The sequence below is a fragment of the Anopheles merus genome, chromosome 2L, assembly GCF_017562075.2.
Source record: "Anopheles merus strain MAF chromosome 2L, AmerM5.1, whole genome shotgun sequence".
In the NCBI taxonomy this organism is placed as follows: Eukaryota; Metazoa; Arthropoda; class Insecta; order Diptera; family Culicidae; genus Anopheles; species Anopheles merus.
In genome coordinates, this window is record NC_054083.1 from 48307799 (window position 1) to 48326941 (window position 19143).

The 19143-nt window shown below is 44.4% G+C and overlaps 1 protein-coding gene across 15 annotated transcripts in view; it reads left to right on the top strand.

Annotated features, from left to right (window-relative positions):
* The first annotated feature begins 2131 nt into the window (after positions 1 to 2131).
* The window catches only part of LOC121594546 (kazrin), a 69462-nt gene continuing 52450 nt past the window's right edge, over positions 2132 to 19143 (top strand). For 7 of the 15 annotated variants that reach the window (XM_041917922.1, XM_041917929.1, XM_041917930.1 and 4 more), the window contains exons 1-2: positions 2132 to 2225; positions 3515 to 3827. The gene's annotated coding sequence lies outside the window, so the exon portion shown is untranslated. Of the gene's footprint in view, positions 2266 to 3514; positions 3828 to 19143 lie in introns of all 15 variants that reach the window. The other 8 variants (XM_041917934.1, XM_041917932.1, XM_041917933.1 and 5 more) reach the window with 5 other exon arrangements.

A 19143-nucleotide genomic window follows, 5' to 3' on the forward strand; every position in this document is an offset into this window, starting at 1 on the left:
GATAAGCGATGTAAACAATCACACAACCGCAACAGCGTACCACACGTCAGGCACGATCCCGGGCCTCCCATCGGAAGTAAGTTCCGTTATCACTCGCCTCCCGTTCGACCTCCTTTGCCGCGCGTACGCAAAAGAAACCTCCAGCGCACTGAGCACAGCGTCATGCACTGTGCTGCACTGTCAGATTCATCTCCCCCCCCCCCCGCACCGACCGGGCCGAAATTGTGTCAAACCATCGTCCCCGACACCGAACACTGCCGACGGTGACGCGCACACACGAAGCAGCGGAAACATAAAACGGACGGAAATCAATACCGACACTGAATGTCGACGTCTGCGAGAAATGTTCGAGACCTGCCTTATCGTTGGCGTTGGCGGCGCATGCCCTTTTGCAAGTTTTGGCCAGAAGAAGAGGGAAAGGAGAACGAGGAGAACCGTTTGTGGTGGTTTGCTTGAAGGGGGGGTTTGTCGTAGCTAAGGGCGAGCGTCTCATCCATTGCAGTCGCAGGAACGTGGTTTGCATTTCACGTGACGCAATCGACCTTCCGACTCGGGTGCGTCTTACATGTTGCACACTGTTTATGTGTCTGTGTGGGTGGGTGTAACGGCGAAGTATAAACGCTGGAATTGTGCCAGTTGTTTCCGAAATTTCTAATGGTTGCTGTGAATGATAATAAGACGATAAAACCATGATATCTTTTAATGATTTTTAACAAAATGCTGGTAAACTATTTTGCCAGAACACTAGCTCCTTTAAATCGAATAGTTCATATATAATGTTTAAGATAAAATTCTTCAGCAACCTTCCTCCTTTGTCTATAAACTCTCTTGCTAGCGTTTTGAATTTTCTTTCTCTATTGTTTTTGCTTCATGTTGTGCTAGCTACACAAATTGTTGCATATGGCTGTTTCCATGTTCCACTGTTTGGCAATGTTGGCGTCCTCGATGACTCATCGACTCCGACTCCTGCCTGCCAGCGAAGGCACAACAGTACGGAACCGGGTCTGCAAGCGCGCCCAGAGCATAAGCTGATAAGCCGCGTAGCAGTTGTCACGAGCCCTTTTTGACGTACAGCTTGTAGACAGCCCTGGAAGGAAGCACGCGGGAGAAGAACGCGAAGCTGTGCACGAGGGTGTGCTGGGCCAGGAGCGACGCATGCGCATAGCAGTACGATAGTGCGTCGGTTCCATTAGTCGTATTTTTGGGGGATGGAAGGCATCCCGCAAAATTCACCTGCCGTACGGGTGCGCTGATACCAAACAATGCCCGTCCGCAGCTGAGCATACTTGAAGAGAAAGAGAGAAAGTTTCGATGAGTGTGGTAGAGAATGGCAGAGATTATGGGATAACAAATAGAGCAGAGCATTGAAAAGAAGAGAATGGGATGAGAGAGCTGGTCTGTTTGATGGTGTTGAAGCGAACCGACAGCTAACATTCGAATCAAAGTGACAGTTACAGAATGGTAATAATCGAATTTTTAATGCAAAAAATCATTAAAATCTTACAAAAACGAAAAAACAACAAAATAGCACAAACAAAAAACAAAACAAAAACAAAAGCAAACTATAGGAGTGTATTTACTCCCAGCTGTGCAGCAAACGCTTCACCAATATTAGTCCTTCGAGCCGGATTGGTATCATTTACTGTTTTCATTCATGTTTATAAGTTTATTTTACCTTTAAATTCTATTTTCTTATGTAATTTTTGTGTTTTATCCAAGTTTATTTTCGATAAAGAGCATAGATTTGAACAATTAGATTCTTTTAGATATGCTTTTCTGTTTAAAAATAATTTGACGTCACAATTTTAATTAAAATCTTCAACAACATAATTTTAAGCTTGTGTCTAAACCATCAACCGTTTGTAAACTTTTCCACCCACTATCGACTGACAGACAACAAATTACTGAGCAATGTAAAGATAAAGTATTCCAAGAGAGCAGCAGAGAGCGAAAGAGAACGAGTAAGAGCGCGCACTCTCGAGCAACACACACCGTGTGGGAGCGCATTTTTGCGCAACATCTCACGTGCGTGCGTCCGTGCGTATTTGGAAATCCTTCATCTGCCATTTCGGAATGCCATTTCTCTCTCTATCATTCACTCGCTCTCTCTCTCACGCGCCGTACCGTCACCAATTGAGGTTCCTCAGTTCCGTTCTTATCGTGCTCGAGCTCGGTTGGTACCGCTCCGTTGCCCGAACGCTCGTGGAATTCAGCACCAAATGTGTGTATGTGAGTTTTGCTAACTGTGTATGTGTGCGTCTGAGTGTATGTAGGCATGAAAATTACATTCCGTTAGCACTAGCTGATGGGCAAGAAGAGTTTACAAAGCAAAGGAAAACACACATTCCCAATGGGGAAAAACACTACGTTCCATCTGGTGTGAGCAGAAAAAACAGGAAAATCCTTTTCCGGGACTGTTTACCCCTAACCTTATACCTTCGCCTCTTGCCCAACAGACGGCTGGTTGCGGCTATATCCTTTGATTTTCCGCATCAAAAAACGTATGCGCTTGTGTTGGTGTGAGTGTTTGTGGCTAGCTTTTCCATTCATTCTTCGCGCAGCAGCTTGCGGTTTTGGCAGTGGAATGTGGTGGTGTTTGTGCGCATAAAGGGAGATGACAGTGTGCGTGGTGTGTATTGTGATGATTGTTTTTGGGGGGATGGAGGGAGTGTGCAAAACATCAGCGTTGCTCGCCGTTGCTGGTGGGGTCGAAGGAAGCGTGGAAACAACGCATATTATTTTAGCTAAATTTATGGATTTTTTTATATTAGCATCAATAATCTTTATTACTCTTTTTCACTTCATCATCATTTTTATGGAAATCTGGAAGATTGAATATAAGGATATATGCCTTCATTTATTCTTTTGTGGATAACGGCTATTAAATTATTTGTATCAAAAGATTCGAAGATTCCTATTTTTTACAATTTTTATCAATTTAAAGAATACTTTCCTAGTGAATTATAACCACGCATTGGTTTAATGTAAATTACTCCTCCTCACTTCCGTGAAAGTCGTTTTTGCATGATTAGTACCCACAACGAACCTTCAATCCGTATCTGCACACCCGCAGCAAGCAACGAGTGAACGAGTCGTTAGTGCAGTGTAATACGTATCGAACGCATCCGAAACCGTGTTGCTAGTGTGTGTCTTTCCCGTGCGTGCGCATCCCGTGCATGGTGCGTGTGTGATTTCCCTTGCGTGTATGCGTTTCAATGTGTGTATTTTCCTCCCTGTGCGAGGGTGGTATTTGGTGTTTTTTTGTTTTGTTTTTGACTCTCCCTACTTCGTTACAAACGCTTCTTTCAATTATCCGCACACTCATAGCCATTCCTGCCAACAATTATCAACGGTGCAAGGATTAGAGTTGCATTTGGGGGTTGAGAATGCGCGGGTAGTTGTGGAAAGAAAGGAGTAAACCTGTGTGTCTGTGAGTGTGAGTGTGTGTTGTGTGTTTGCCTTTTTCCTTTCATGTGTCCTTGATGTTGTGTATTTCCATTCTCCAACACCGCAGCGGTGATTTGCTAGCAGCAGCGCACCGTGTAAGCGCACTGTGAAGAGCGTGCGAGTGGTGTAGGAAATTCCCCACCTCAGTAAAAAGTGTACCGTGCAGCAAAGAAAGGAACCAAACGACACCCGGTACTCGGTACGACTCGGAACGACTCCGGCAAGCAAACCGTGAACCAGCTTGGCAAAGAATAACAAACGGACAACGGTTTGCTGCTCCGAACAACAGCCCCAAACCAGCCATTAACTATCCCTTCAGCCTGCCACGGAAAGCCTCTTTTCGGCGTGCAAACGGGGAAAACGGAAAAATTGTTAACGAGGTAAGCTTGCCGAAACTTTCCCTAGACATGCAAACGGCTTGCAAGTAAAAGTAGGACTTTCTACACCGGAAAAAAGAGCGCTAAAATAAAGCTACAGAGCAAATATTGTTTATTTCCTCAATCAAACATGAAAAGCAAAAAGAATAAGGCACAAGAAATCCCTAAATGGAATTCACTCGTAAAAAGTAATGCTTTTATTGCAACCCAAAAATATTGAGGCACATTTTACCGCCATCCGGGTTCGGTTTGTTTGAACAGCAGTCGGGTGGGTTGTTTTTTCTTTGTTTCTTTCCTTCGTTTCATCGAGGGTTTCCCTGTAATCAAATTTCCACTTGAAGCGTAAGATCGATAGCAATCTTCCACAAACGTAAGCCCTGCAAGGGGTGACACTTTAATGGACAAAACACACAGCTTGAAGTGACAGCCCGATGGGAATAGGAAACTGTTCTGTTTTGCTTTCTTCCATTTTTTCAACGGAACTTTTGGAACAAATGGAACGATATCTTAATCCTCTTGACCCCTTCGATTGTTAAAACGATATCATTGATTGATTGATGAGGGGATTTTACTGTAAATTTTTAATGAAGAACGTATGAGTAACGAGCATATGACAAAAAATGCACTTTTTTCCATTTTTCCACTATAGTTTTAGAAAATTCAACATTTTATTGAGTATTTTTGCCAGAAATGGAATGATTTTCATTCGAAAAATCTACAATTTTAACACATTTTTATTTAAAATAGTGTGACGTATTACAACACTGTTATCGTCTCCTTACAACCAAGTCAAACGTAACCATAGAAAATCATTCCATCTTCTACTCGGCCACCTACACAGCTCTTCCTTTTCCTTTTCAACTCCAACACCGACACCAAATTAATGCACCCTTGCGTAGCTGTGCGCGAAGAGGGCGGTACGCTGATTATCATTTTATTAGCTACCGAAACCAACCCTCCGCCACAGAGACACGCACACACGCCCCGGGGTGAGGCAGCGTAGCGCGTACAACAGCGCACAAATTTAAGGGTCGAAATGTCGAACCACTTTCACCCTCGGTGGGTTTGTTTTGTTCTTCCCCCTTCTTGCTTTTGTGTCGCTACTGTTATCGGGAAGCGAAAAATGCGATTCTATTCTAGCTGAATTGGTTGGACAGTTCAACTACCTTTCTTTCGCTCGCGATGATGCAGCTCGGTCATGCAGACAGGATAAAGGCAAAATAATCTTACAAAACAAGCATTTAGCTCGTTGTGATTCGTTCACGGCTTGCAAGAGGTCAACAACACTGCTGGGAGTAAGTCAATTTCCCTAGTGTTTTTCAGGCCATAATTTTCGAATCGAAACGATGATTCATAGGTCACTGCCACACTCCCTCTGGCGACGTTCACTATCCAATGCAACTCATATCATTGCGATACAGTTCATATTGCTGCTGAGCTGAGCTTTCCAGTGGAAAACTTTCTCACCCCCGGCGGAGCTTATCTATCAGCTCCAAAAACCCCCGCACACGCCCCAACTACGATGCAAACAGCTGCGATCGAGATGGTTTTGGTGGTTTACCGAAGCGCACACACTTTATGCATTTCGATGATCCTGCACCATAAAGTGGGTCTTGCCTGAAGGATAGGACTCGCTGGAATGCAATTTCCTTCAGCTTGCCCTGTTGACCGGTGGAGTGGAAACATATACCCATTCCTCGGGAGAGCAATAGATCGAAAGGGTTTATGCTGGAAGCGAATTGGGAGTGAATTGATAAACGAGTTTAAGAGGATGTTCGGAATGGAAACAAATGTCAGGCGAGAGACATTATTGCTGTACTGGTGCGATGGAGTGCACCGATACATAGAAGTTTGATGATGAAGAGACCTACTTTTGAGGTTGGGAGTTTAATGTCGTCGTTTCCCTTTGTTTGAAACGAGTTGACACTTTCAAGCCATTTCAAAATATCCAGCATAGTGCTTCGTACATTAATAGATTAATATTGGCGTCCTTTTAACACATTTCCATGGTATCTTCAAGATCACTATTCTCAGAACAATTCTTCTTAAAGACTCAACCAAAACCATATTCCACAATTCTTACCTTCGAATCCTCAAAAGAACACTCCAAACCAAGTACAGCTTTAAGCACAACATCCCCCGGCATGCCTTAATCGCCTGAATTTGACCCATCGGAAGCTTCCCGTGGAGCATCTCCGTCTGCACTCAAACGAGCCCGCCCGCAGATAGAGTGGAGCATCCTTGAGCGAATGATTTCCATGGAACGGCTCAGCACAAAAGGGACACCGGGAGTCGTCGGGTTGTTGCTTCCCTTCCACCCTGTTTGGACATCAAGGGACTAACAAAACCGATTACAAAACACCACACGGAAGCAACCAATCCACCAAAAAGCTGTTGTTACTGCTCTTTCGGACTGTCCGGATGTCGCTCGAGATTCTATTTCAAGACGAATTTGCCACTCCAATTGTGGGTTAGGAGGTTTCTTTGATTTTTTTTGTTGCTCTCACTCTCTCTTCACTCCATCACACCGCCAGACGGGTGCAATCAACCGAACCAGACCGAGGCACACCGAAAATAACTGTCACTTAGCCTCAATTGCTATATTTACCGGAGCGAGCGTAGATGTGTAACATGTGTTGACAGATCTCACGATCACGCATTACATTCGCGCACAGGGGTGGTTTCAAATGGTTCCGAATTAAATGCTGAAAAGGCTCTCAAATTGACGACGATGATGACGACTTTGAATGACGGCCAAGGTATGCATGTGTTTCGTTAAACCACTGATTATGCTCCGTCTTGGCAGCACAGCAATCGATATGCGCTGTTAACGTTTCGCGATGCTTGTTTGTGTTGGCCATTGCTAAACGAAACCACATAAAAAGCCATTTAAAGGCACACAATTATGCATCCATTTCAGTGGGGCATATTGCTTTTTTTTTTCGCTCTCTACAGCGCCTGGAAATGGCAGCGATAATTTGAAACGAGCTTCATTGGATTAACTTTACGACGCGCCTTCGGCTATGCTTCGCTCCATCGTTTGTGCACTCGCGGCACAAATAGCACTGCGCACGTTGGTGAAGAAGGAATCAGTAATGGAATTATAAGCAAAAATGTTTTATCATCCTTTAGGAGGGTGATAAGCTTACAGAGGAGAGGATCCTGTTTTTCCAGAAAAAAAGAAAGCCGTTTGCAAATGTTGAGCAAGGAATGGAAAGCGTAGCGTACTTAATTCTATTCACTTAATGTGACCTAGACAAGCTTAAATTGACAAAGAAAATCCTCATAAGCATCTACAAATTACAGTGGCTCCGTTTGCGTACGTCATTTCGTCCATCTACGTGTGTGACAAAAGCGACGATTAAATAACCGTTTATTAAGCGACAAGTGTCAAATATCACCCACTTGGGATGGTTTTGTTTGGTTTAACACTTTCGCACTCGACATTCGACACTTTTGTGTATCTTATTTGCATCCACATCTAACACCCGATCGGGTGGTATACCACGCAAACGATGTGAATCTGGCTCATGTTTCACAATGGTGCATTTTTCTCGAGTTTTATCACATTGCCCACATATTCATAACTGCTCGGACGTGCTCGAAAAAGGGCATACGTACTGGTGGACTGGCAAATTTATCACCAACCGCAAATGCAGCTTGACCCACGCACTGCGAGATTGATGCTGGATGAGCTTCCAATAACCAAACAAGATTTGTGCTTATAGTAGCCGCGGGGTGTGGCATAGTTTGAACTAGTTTTTTCACCCTCTTTGCCTCATCATCCAGCTATCCTCAATTTGTCGCGATACCCTTCAACCGTGCCGAACCGTTCGGGTATCACAGCCATAGCCGCGTGTCTTATCTCTCTCTCGCTACAGCTCCAACAAAGGCGCGCGCTGTGAAATGCAAGCGAACGAATGCACGCCTGTTGCGGTCGACCAGCCCTGTTGTCAGCACAAGATGTACAAATGGAGCGTGAATGAGTGTTGTTACCGCCGTGACAAGAAGCGCAAGAGTATGCGCTGATTTTATTCCATCAGCACTCGACGACGAACCCCACCTCCGGTTCCGCTCACTCATAATCGTGTTCCGTAATTTAATTTGATTGTACAATAATGCTACGCCATACGTCTGAGGCACCCGCCCGACGTCCCGTGATGGCTGTCCATTTGTCGGGTCGACCACACTAAACTTGCACCCGCTCGCGGACGTTCTTTTCTTGCGGTCTTGCTGAAGATGAACCGAGCGGAAGCTTCTCCGTGGATGGCACTTGACCAAATCCAATCGCTCGCGTCGCTTAATTGAGCACGGCCCCAGGAATATCGAACCTGTTGGCTACCCGGGCCCCTGATGCATCCGGCGACAACAAGCAGAGGCATCTGCTCTGATTTGCCAATGAGAGGGAGAGCAATCGGTGGGGTTAGCAGTGAAGATGAAATTAAAGTTAGCTGGCAAGAGTTCAATAATTTCAAAGAATGAAACTCTAACCTAATCCGTACATACCAGGGCTAGCAAGCAGACTCGTAGCAAGCGAAACGTTAATACCCGCTCTCTCATTTATCGATTGTACTTTGAATAATTTAATTAAGTGTTATTTGAAAATTATCGCTTGTTGACACGTTGGGCTGTTTAGCCAGAGCAAACAGTCGCGTGGCTTGCGATAGTATACAATGTGACCGTTTTGTGTGCTCGTGTGCATACTGTGCCGTCCGTCAGCAAGTAAATATGGACAGAATCCAGTCAGACAGGTCCAGCCATTCCGTGCACGTCCGCGGTTTATTCGTTGAGCTGCCGTGCATGCCTGTCGTGCTGTCTGGCGGTCAGTATTATTCCAAGCTATTGCTATCATATCACACACTTGTATCAATAAATAACTTTCAAAATGAAACATTCTAGAGAATGCAGGACTGTCTGGAACCATACTGAACCACCGATTTCACAGCAAACTCGTTGCCCGCGTTCACACAACGCCCACAGGCTTGCCCATGCCCGAATGCAGAGCCGATATCATACAATTATATACTCACTATTAACGTAAGAGGGATAGGCTTATAACACGAACATTGCTTCACTCATCAGTATGCGTCTCGCTAGGTATCACAGCGGCATACGGCAGGTAAGCAGTACAACTGCTGCTACCTAATACGCACACATGTTTAACGAACACAACCATTCGGCTCGACTCGGTAAACGTCGAGTGGACGCTGAAACGCAAAGGAACAGACTTTTTTATGATTTTGTATGACTTCGGCTGTTCTGGACCTCACGTGTGGATGCTCGCGTTGAGTAGAGGCAATAATGCTTTTCCTTATTCATTTTGTTTTAAAGATTGCATTTTTGTCGAATTATTTGTTGTTTTGTTCGATCCATTTGTATAAAAAAAATAAAATAAAAGCCTTTTTATCTAATTATCAACACAACACAATGGTGAATTAATTGTTACAAAACCAAAGTAATTAACCTTCTTCTGTTAGCCTACAGCCATTTGTTGGCTTCATACACAAGCATCGTTCCTATGTTGAGCCTCCTTCAATTCTCTTATAATGCTCTGCTAACACCCATCTCTCCATCTGCTCAAGAAAACATCGGTATCGATTTTTAGGGGGGGCCTTTCCCACCACAACTCAAAATAGCTTGAGGCATCAAACGGGAGAGATTTGCGAACGTTCTTGTACGAACCCACAACGCCCACCCGAATTCACGATCACTTGACTTGCACTGTCAGTGCTAATGAAGCGACAACAACGCCGGCGTTCCGAACCGTCGACCGAATTCGGTGATTTGAAGTGATTTTCTTCCAATTTCCTTCAAACTGTGTGCCGTTTGGATATCCGCTGGATCTAGATGCTGCTTTTGGTGTTCTTTTTTTTTTGTTTTGGTTAAATCTTTCTTCTTATCTCACTTCGAACGCTACATTCAGGCTCAGCTCAAAAACATTCACTCTCTCTCTCTCTCTCTCTCTATGTGTTGCCAGGCAGATAATAGCAAAAAAGAAAAACAGCCACCACTGCCACACTGCGCAATCACATCGAGCAATGGAGAAAACTAGAATATTCAATTATCCTTCCGTCAGAAAACATCCATCATCCGGTCGGTCGCCCGGAACCGGTCGCTTTTTCTTTTTTCTTTCTGTTGGCGGCTAGGTCTCCAGTATACCCCCTAAGCACCTTCGGGACGAGTCAGAATCTTCATCACACTGACATCCGTTGTGCGTTTTGCGCACCTCTTCCTCGTGCTCGTGCCCCCGCACGTTCAGTCGAGAGAAGGAAATGGACCGTCGACGAAAAGCCGAAATGAGCCTTGTCGAAAAGCGGAGCTTAACCTTGAGCCTTGTATGGTGGTGTTGGTGGTGGTGGTGGTGGTGTTGGGTTTTATCTTCCCATTTCGAAGCAGTAGCAACTAATCCACAGCACAGGTGGTGTAAATGAATAGGGACAGGCAAAGAAAGCAAAGAAATAATGCTGCCACGAACTACCAATGCTTTTGTGGCCTGGGGAAAACTAAATTGAGTGCGTAGACTTAGGTCAGCGAAGGGTATCGTATTAAGGCGCTAGCTCGCTCTAATACGTACAGGCGTGTCTTTTACAACTAATTACACACGTGTTTAGCTAAGGGGCAACTGTCCACTGTCATTACTGCTGAAATTAATCTGAAAACTGCAGCTTCTCCTAGTTTCTAATTAGATTTTCTAACATAAAATCTTCAATTCTCATAAATACAACAGCTTTCTGCATTAATATATCACATTCTAAAACCATAGTCACACATTAAAAACTGATTAAAATTTATTCTCAATCATCATTTGCACAAGCTTCGCATAATAAATTTCCATCCAGTCAAACCGGCCTGTCATTGTGCCTCCTTCTACCATCGAAACATTTATTTGAACCACAAATATTGGCCTAATCAACAATGGGAAAAAAACACCCAACCCAACCGTTCAGCTTCATATTTCATAAGCTCATTTTAAACACTGTCGACCCGTGCGCCTATTATTTACCTTCATCCATATTTCGATCGCTGACAGCATAAAGCTCCTGTCCACAAAGTGCACAAAGTCCCGGGCACAGCGGAAACATGTTGCCATCGTGTTGCGACTTTTGCTACTCGCTAGGTAACTACGGCAACCTCGGTTTCATCGTCTCCTACTAAGCGCTGGAGTGTGGCAGCAGTGGCAGGTTTGTGAAGCCACCCGAAAGGTAAAACCTTCAATTGGAGCAAGCATTCAAGCAGCAAGCTGGTCTAAAGTTTCACCACTATAAGACTACTTTGTACACCGGGCGGCGTTGCATTTCTACAGCATCGTACAGTGGATGCTAAATTGGACCCCGGTACCTATATTCCCCCAACACCAGGGGGGTGGGTGGGTGCTTTTGAACGCTCACTTGTCTCACCCTGTAGAAGCAGGGAGCATTATTTTACCTTACCCTACTTAATACTGCCACAATTGCTGCTCGCATGTGACGCGCGCTGATGCCACACGATGGCAGGAACATAAATGTATGCAACTCAAAAAGGGAGATCGCGTGTGCTTGGTGTTGCCTTGCCCGTTAACGAAAGTGAAGCCGAACAGAAGAGCGCACGTAGAGCGCAAGGGTGTGAGCTACACGTTACCTGGGCAGGATAACAAGCGCCTGTTCCAGCCTGCTCCGTACGTGTGCGCTATCAGTGAACGTATAAAGTACAATTACATTATGATTGTACCGTCAAGATACCATACCAGCCACTCTACGCAACAAGGCTCTCTCACCTAACACATGGCCCTCTGCTCTTACCTACCGAGAGTTCCGTGACTATCGGACCAATAATTATAACACTAATACCTGTGCAACAACTGAAACAAATTCGATGCTCGATCAAAACGTTACTCCCGCTACCGACACTTATCATAATCCTCTCTCACATTCTGGAGGGAGTGCCGCGATGCCAACTACTACAACAGATACGCTCGCACAGCCCGTTACGATTTCCTCACCTGCCATGACCACTACAGACGCAGCTTTGTTTACAAACGAACCACATCTTGACCTTAATGAGCGAATGCTTGTTACCACCACACCTACTAGGTCACCTCCCGAATGCTTAGCCGCTCCTAAAAAACGACCGAAGCGAAACGCTAAACGGACTGATGAATCTGCTGACGCTGGCCCGTCGGATGAATAGCAATCTTGCACAGCATCCGGCGATGCACCTCGTTCAGCTCATCCCAGTCTCTCTATCTACTACCAAAATGTACGTGGTCTACGAACGAAAACTACAAATCTTCGCCTGGCGCTATCAGAATCAGAATATGATTTTATCATTCTTACCGAGACTTGGCTTACTCAGTCCATACCTTCTTCGCTCCTCACTGACGATCATTATCATATCTACAGGTGCGATAGGAATCTTTCCAACAGTGCCCTCTCACGCGGTGGGGGTGTTTTAATTGCAAGTTCCTCTTCAATACCGACATGTGAAATCGCATCGCCTAATACCATACTGGAACAACTTTGGATCAAAACATTGCTGCCAGGTGTCTCTGTTTACATCGGCGTTGTTTACATTCCGCCTAGTCATGCGAATGACCCCGCAGTGATGAACGCTTTACATGATAGTGTACGTGAAATTTCAAGCCGCATTAAAGAGAGCGATTTATTATACGTCTTCGGAGATTTCAATAAACCTGATATCAGATGGGAGCTGACTAATACATCAGAAGCCACCGATTGCTCTCCATGTTATTCTGTCATGCATTATGCACCTTTATGCAATTCCGTGGCTAATACCGATTTCGTTGATGGGTTGCATAGTACCGGATTATTTCAGTTGAGTGGTATTGCAAATCAATCTGGGCGTCAATTGGATCTGGTCTTCGCAAACCTTGCCGCAACCAATATTTTGTGCGACTCAATCACACCTCTGCACTCTGTGAATGGTACTTCGGCTCTAGAGAACTTCCTCCCATACGTAACACACTGTAGTATTCCACTTCTCAGTGAGGACTTTCATCATCCTTCATTGGATATGATGATTTATTATCCCGTACAACTATCCCACACCACCAACAGTCACACTCGCAGTACAGTCAATAGAAATTTCTTCAAAACGAATGTGGAACGTATGAATGCCCTTATTGTGTCGTTTGACCGTAATTTTGACTGCTCCAACTTTTCCACTATCGACGAAGCCACCGATTGCTTTAGCGTTTTTATGCGCTCAGCGATTAATTCCTGCGTTCCTGTTGCTCAACGAAAGCCTGGCCCCGATTGGTCTAATGCATCTTTAAGACGGTTGAAAAAAATAAAATCAAAAGCCTACGCGGATTACAGTAGAACGAGATCATCGCTGCATAGGAGAATTTTTTTCGATGCACTGAACAATTATCGTCGACATAATCGTGTGCTCTACCGCTCCTTCATTCGCCGTACCGAAAGGCAGCTATTTTCTAAGCCGACACGGTTCTGGAGCTTCTGGAACAAACGGCGCAATATAAGAAGTATCCCTCCGTCAATGAGCTACAATGGCCAAACTAGTATCGATACATCCGATATTTGCAACACTCTCGCCAATCGTTTCGCTGATGCATTCACCCTTCCTGTTCACAATCCTAACACACTAGCAGAGGCCACCCGCAATACTCCATCGGATGCTATCGATTTTATTATACCCACAATTGACGAAGCATTAATTGCGCGCACACTCAACGATATAAAACCATCTACATCATCTGGACCTGACAATATTCCCGCATACATATTGAAGCACTGCCGTCAATCACTCGCACCCATTCTTGCCAAAATATTTAATGATTCCCTTATGCGTGGCACGTATCCTGAGTCCTGGAAACACGCGCGAATGATTCCTATCCATAAAAAAGGCAGTCGACTTCATGCTAGTAATTATCGTGGCATTGTATCCCTATGCGCTTGTGCAAAGGTGTTTGAGCTCATTCTATACAATCCGCTACTCACAGCAGTTCAAAACTATATGAGCCCTAGTCAGCATGGATTTCTCCCAAGGAGATCTTCCACCACAAATCTTGCTGAATTTGTTGGCTACTGCTTCGACAACATGGATCGTGGTACTCAAGTTGATGCAGTATATATCGACTTCAGGGCTGCGTTCGATAGTATTTCTCATGATATTCTACTTTCGAAGCTAAAAAAACTCGGTTTCCTCGACTGGCACATCACCTGGCTGCGTTCATATTTAACTGGTCGTTCGTACTACATAAGTATAGGATCTCATCGTTCTCACTCTTTCACCAGCTCCTCCGGTGTGCCTCAAGGGAGTAATTTGGGACCGCTACTCTTCCTCATCTATATTAATGATCTATCTTTCGTTTTACCGCCAGGCCAACACCTAATGTACGCCGACGATGTAAAAATATTCGCTCCAGTTAGAAACGACAGTGACTGTGTACGCCTTCAAATGATCCTTGAGAATCTGGATAGCTGGTGCAGCAGAAACGCTCTCCAAGTGTGTGCTGATAAATGCCAGTGTATATCATTCAGCAGAGCCCGTCACCCCATCACGTTTACATACACTATGCTCAACACGGCTTTGGCTCGCACGACATGTATCCGTGATCTGGGGGTGCTACTCGATCAGAAGATGTCATTTCGCCCTCACATTGATAGCGTTGTTGCGAAGGGAAATCAGCTACTTGGTTTAATTACGCGGACCTGTAGCGAGTTTACCGATCCCATGTGCGTCAAGTCGATCTTCTGTGCCATCGTAAGGTCGTGCCTGGAGTACTGCTGTCCGATCTGGTGCCCGCTTGGCGTTGGTGACATCAATCGCCTCGAAGCCATTCAACGGAGACTCACCAGGTACGCGGTTCGACTCCTTCCATGGCAATCCCACCACGCTCGGCCCACCTACCATCAGCGGTGTCTGCTTCTCGGACTTGAACCACTCTGCTCTCGACGTAAAAACGCCCAATGCCTTTTCATATTTCGGCTCCTTAACGGAGAGATCGATTCCCCGGCATTACTAGCCAGCATCAATTTGTTCGCTCCCTGTCGGATTCTTAGATCCAATTTCCATCTCCGTGTTCCGCGTACCCGCAACAACCATAGCCAGGGACACCCTATTATACGTATGTCCCTCGAGTTCAATGAAGTGTTAGATTTGTTCGATTTTAGTATGTCTACTTCCACGTTCAAAGAGAAATTGCGTCTACGTCACATGTAATGTTTGCTTATAACTAGATGTTTATTTATATGCTCCTTAATTTAATTATAAGGTTGCCGATTAGACATGATGGTCCGTCGGTTTATATATGAAATAAATAAATAAATAAATAAATAAATAAATAAAAATAATTGCGTTGAGTTTAGCTTCGCCGCGAAGGCAATCGCTGTGTCTGCCTGCCTTTTTGCCGGTGGGTGTAGAAGTTCTACACCACTCGAGGCTGAAGCGCATCGGTCCTAAATGGACACGCAGACACATAGACCGGAATTGTGGTCGAAGTCAGGGCAACAGTCAGGGTGAAATATGGCTCCCGAAGCAAAACTAGCGAAACTGATGACTCATCCTTTTGTTTAACCGTGGATTCGGTTTCCGGTTTGTTGCTATGGTAGGGAAGCGATACCAAATAGTGCAGCCCGTGGATGAATTTGGCATGCATTGCACAGTGACTTCTGGGAACACACACACACGCCCGTCTTGGTTTGCGGTGCGGTTTGCGGAGTGTCAAAATATTTGCGCTGCAGTGCGCATGAGCTTCGCGTGTGGGATAGCTTCATTCGACAACACACGGCTGACTCGCTGCCAATCATGCGGTTGTGCATATGCAACAAGAACCGAGCTACCACTATTTAACTTAGAATAATGCAACTGACAATTCACAAGCTATTGTCGCTGTGAAATAATATATTTAGGTCGTGGAAGAGCTTGTTGAGTAACATTTTTTGGGTATAGTTCGGGAGAGCTGTATAGATTAGATGATGTATTATATTCTAGTTTAATTTCAGCTAATTTTAACGTATTTACTTTAATTCTGTTTTCCACAACCGAACTTGTGATACAAATCATAACCAAATTGAAAGTAAAACCCCAGTTTTGACCTAGTTTTCATCAAATACAACAACGAGAAAAATCCTCAACACTTGGAGGATCTGCGCATGGATGCTGAATGTACCAGCGAAGCTGTTTTTGTTTCTTAACGCAATGGTCCATAATGGACATGGAAAGGTTTATGAATTGCCATAAATATGAATTAAATCCTATCGCCATACAGTCGATACGGTTAATGCATAGAAAAAGTATGCTTTTATTGTTTTTGCGGTTGTTCGGTGGTATTATTTGCGTGTACTATATACATTTTATCTTCGAAACGAAAGCAAGCCACAACAACTAATGAGCTTTTAAACTTCCCAAACCACCACCACTGCAGCATCGGCAGCTCCAGTCGACTGGAATCGTAATTAAAAATGTAACCCGTTGTTTATGTGCACCATCCGCCGTGAAAGTTTAATTTCATCGGCTAAATATTATCCTTTTGGATGGAAGTTATGGCCAGCGCGGATTAGCGCTGGCAGCTCTCTCGGTCTCTGTGTGTGCGCAACAGTGTTTTGTTTCAGCACATTCACACACACACACACACACATACAGACAACACATTTACACAACTTCATACCCAGGCAAAGCGTACCGCACGGGGCTGGACCGCTTCGCCGAGCAGATCGATCCGAGCGAAACGGAGAACCCGAGAACGAACGCTCAGCAGAGGATGATACTAAAAGCCATAAAAACAAACTTGCTCATTCATGCCACGCGGGCTGTGGGAAAGGTGGAAGCGGCTGATGCTAGCGTTCAGGGTGCTGGGATGCGGAAATGGATCGATTTTTTCCACCACCCCCGTAGAGACATTGTGGAACGAGGAGGGCACAAACATCGGTGGAGACGCCTAATGCTTGGTTGTGTACGCTTCAGCATTCTTTTGCGAACACCGAAATTAAGTCTTCAATAATTAAGAGTAATTATTATTAACTTAATAACAAATAGTGATAGCTTTATTTTTCTTACTTGTTACAACAATGTTTACAAAAATTCTTGTTATAAAAAGCACTTTATGTAGAAAAACCTATCAGTTGGTCTGCAAGGAACATTAAATTGGAACTTTAATCAACAATAGCAACAGGTTCATTGTGAAAAATGGATCAAATTGGTAACCAATCCTCAAACTGGACTTGCGTCTATGATTTCCCACGTAACCTTAAGCATGACTGACGTATAGAAGCTTTCAATAGCAATCCCCATTGTGAGCGAATTGATCCTGACAGCGCTACGTTTCCTAAGCTTTCCACTGTTACTACCAACCGTTGCGGGACCGATATCGAGAGCTGACCGATTTTTCCAAAACCATCGTTCCACCGTGGAAAGGAAAACTTTCCTTCCTTTCAATAGAAATGGTCCCACCCGTACCCATCGCCATCAACCCTCCCAAAAACGATGCATTCGGACGGAGGTTTAAACTTGTTTTCCACCCCGAAAACTCCATTCCAGCGTGACACACTTTTCCTCTTCGATTTTTTTTTTCGGTCATTTTTGCCCATCGACGTACACTCCCGGGACGGATCCGTGCAGAAAGTGGCTGTTCAACGCAAAACTTCCTTCCCTGCCGGCCCGAAAGCTTATACCGGGCAAATGCCTAAACATTTTTCAAATGGAACCTTTTTTCCTTCTTCCGCGGAACCCAATGGACAAGCACACAACTAGGGGAGGGGTCCGATATTATTGCCGATATTGTGCTAGTGCCAGCTGGTGTTGCTCGGGAGGAGTGAAGCGAGCAAAGCGAGAGAAACGTGAGCAAATAGTGGAAAATAAACCTCCGCCAGCGCCCCAGTGCGGAGTAAGATTACTTTTCCATTAATTGAACTCAGGTGGTTTTTATTACTTATGAGGGGTTTTTGCTCCATCCCCAGGCCCAGCATCCGAGCGCGATGGTAGCGAGGAGGGGTTTTTTTCCCTTTCTTCCACTATATTTATTCATTCTACACTAAGGTTGTAGCGAAGGAAGGGGAAAAAGGGCACGAGCTGCAAAAAGCGAGCAACAATATTTTTATTTTTTCCATTCCTTTTACTCGGAAGTTTTTCTTGTTTTACAGCTTTTTTTCTACCACACAGCAAAGCCATGATTTAATCCAAAGATATTTCTTTCTCTTTTGGTGTTTTACAACTTTATCCTCTTTTTTTTTTGCAATGATGCTGTAGATTTTTTCCCCCAGTATGATGAAGTTGTTTTTTTTATCTTCATCTGGCACAGCCCAACATCAAACAAACATCATTATCTGCTCTGTTTGATTACCCCGATGGCTGGGTGCGCTAATAGTGCGGGTTTTTGCAATTAATCCTTTCATGCTTTTATTTCACCCGGGCATGCAATCAACAAAATGTAAAAACTGTAAAAAAAATGTAAAAACTGTGGTGAATTATGTTTTTTTTTATTCTAAATGAATTAAATGGAGCTTAAAATACTTCATGGTAATTCATTTCAATACATTTTAGTACTAATTTGCATCAATGAATGTTCCAATGACAGTTCAAAAAGCTCTTGCTAAGCCCTGCTCATAAGCCTTTGGAGTTGGAGTGTTTTCTTACACAGCAAAACCATTTCGAATGTTGTTTTGCTGAACTTCTACCACTGACACCCTCTGTATTGTTGAAGATATTTTAACTAATAGCAATTATTCCTCCCAAAAATGGAACCCTTGATTTATCTCTTCATCAGTAGCTCAACCTAATACAGAAATAAAAACCTGTTAACCACAAGCTTGGCTTTTCCCACCGATTACGCAGCTACGCATTGTTGTCGTAAATTTTGGGATTATTCAAATGAGTTTTCAAATTCAAATTGTACTCCGAGCGCTTGTTTTCTTCCCGGCCCACAGACACTCACCCACTCAAAACACTCTCAAAGAAAAGGTCTTGTCAAGAATCACCATCGCAGCACACCCTACACTCCGGGAAGATTATGCCAGGGAGACACTTTCAAGATTGTAAACCTCGGGTACGGTCACTTTGGTGGCGGCTGAAAACCCCCTCCCCAGCCCCCACTAACAATCAACGCTATTTTGCAAAGGATGGGAAGAAAATAAAAACCTACACCCGCAGTGTGCCAGCCCAAAACCCCCGCGAGTGACCCGGAAACGAAGAACTTTGAAAGCATCGTCTATTGATGTGTAACGCCAGCAAAGAAATGTACAGCTGGGTTAAGGTTGGTTACATAAAATGATGCTTTACACAGAAAAGGATGAAACCACCATTTCGTGGCTGGTGGTGCTATAAAAATCCGAAATCCAAGCTGATTCTGCTAAAGGAACAGTGG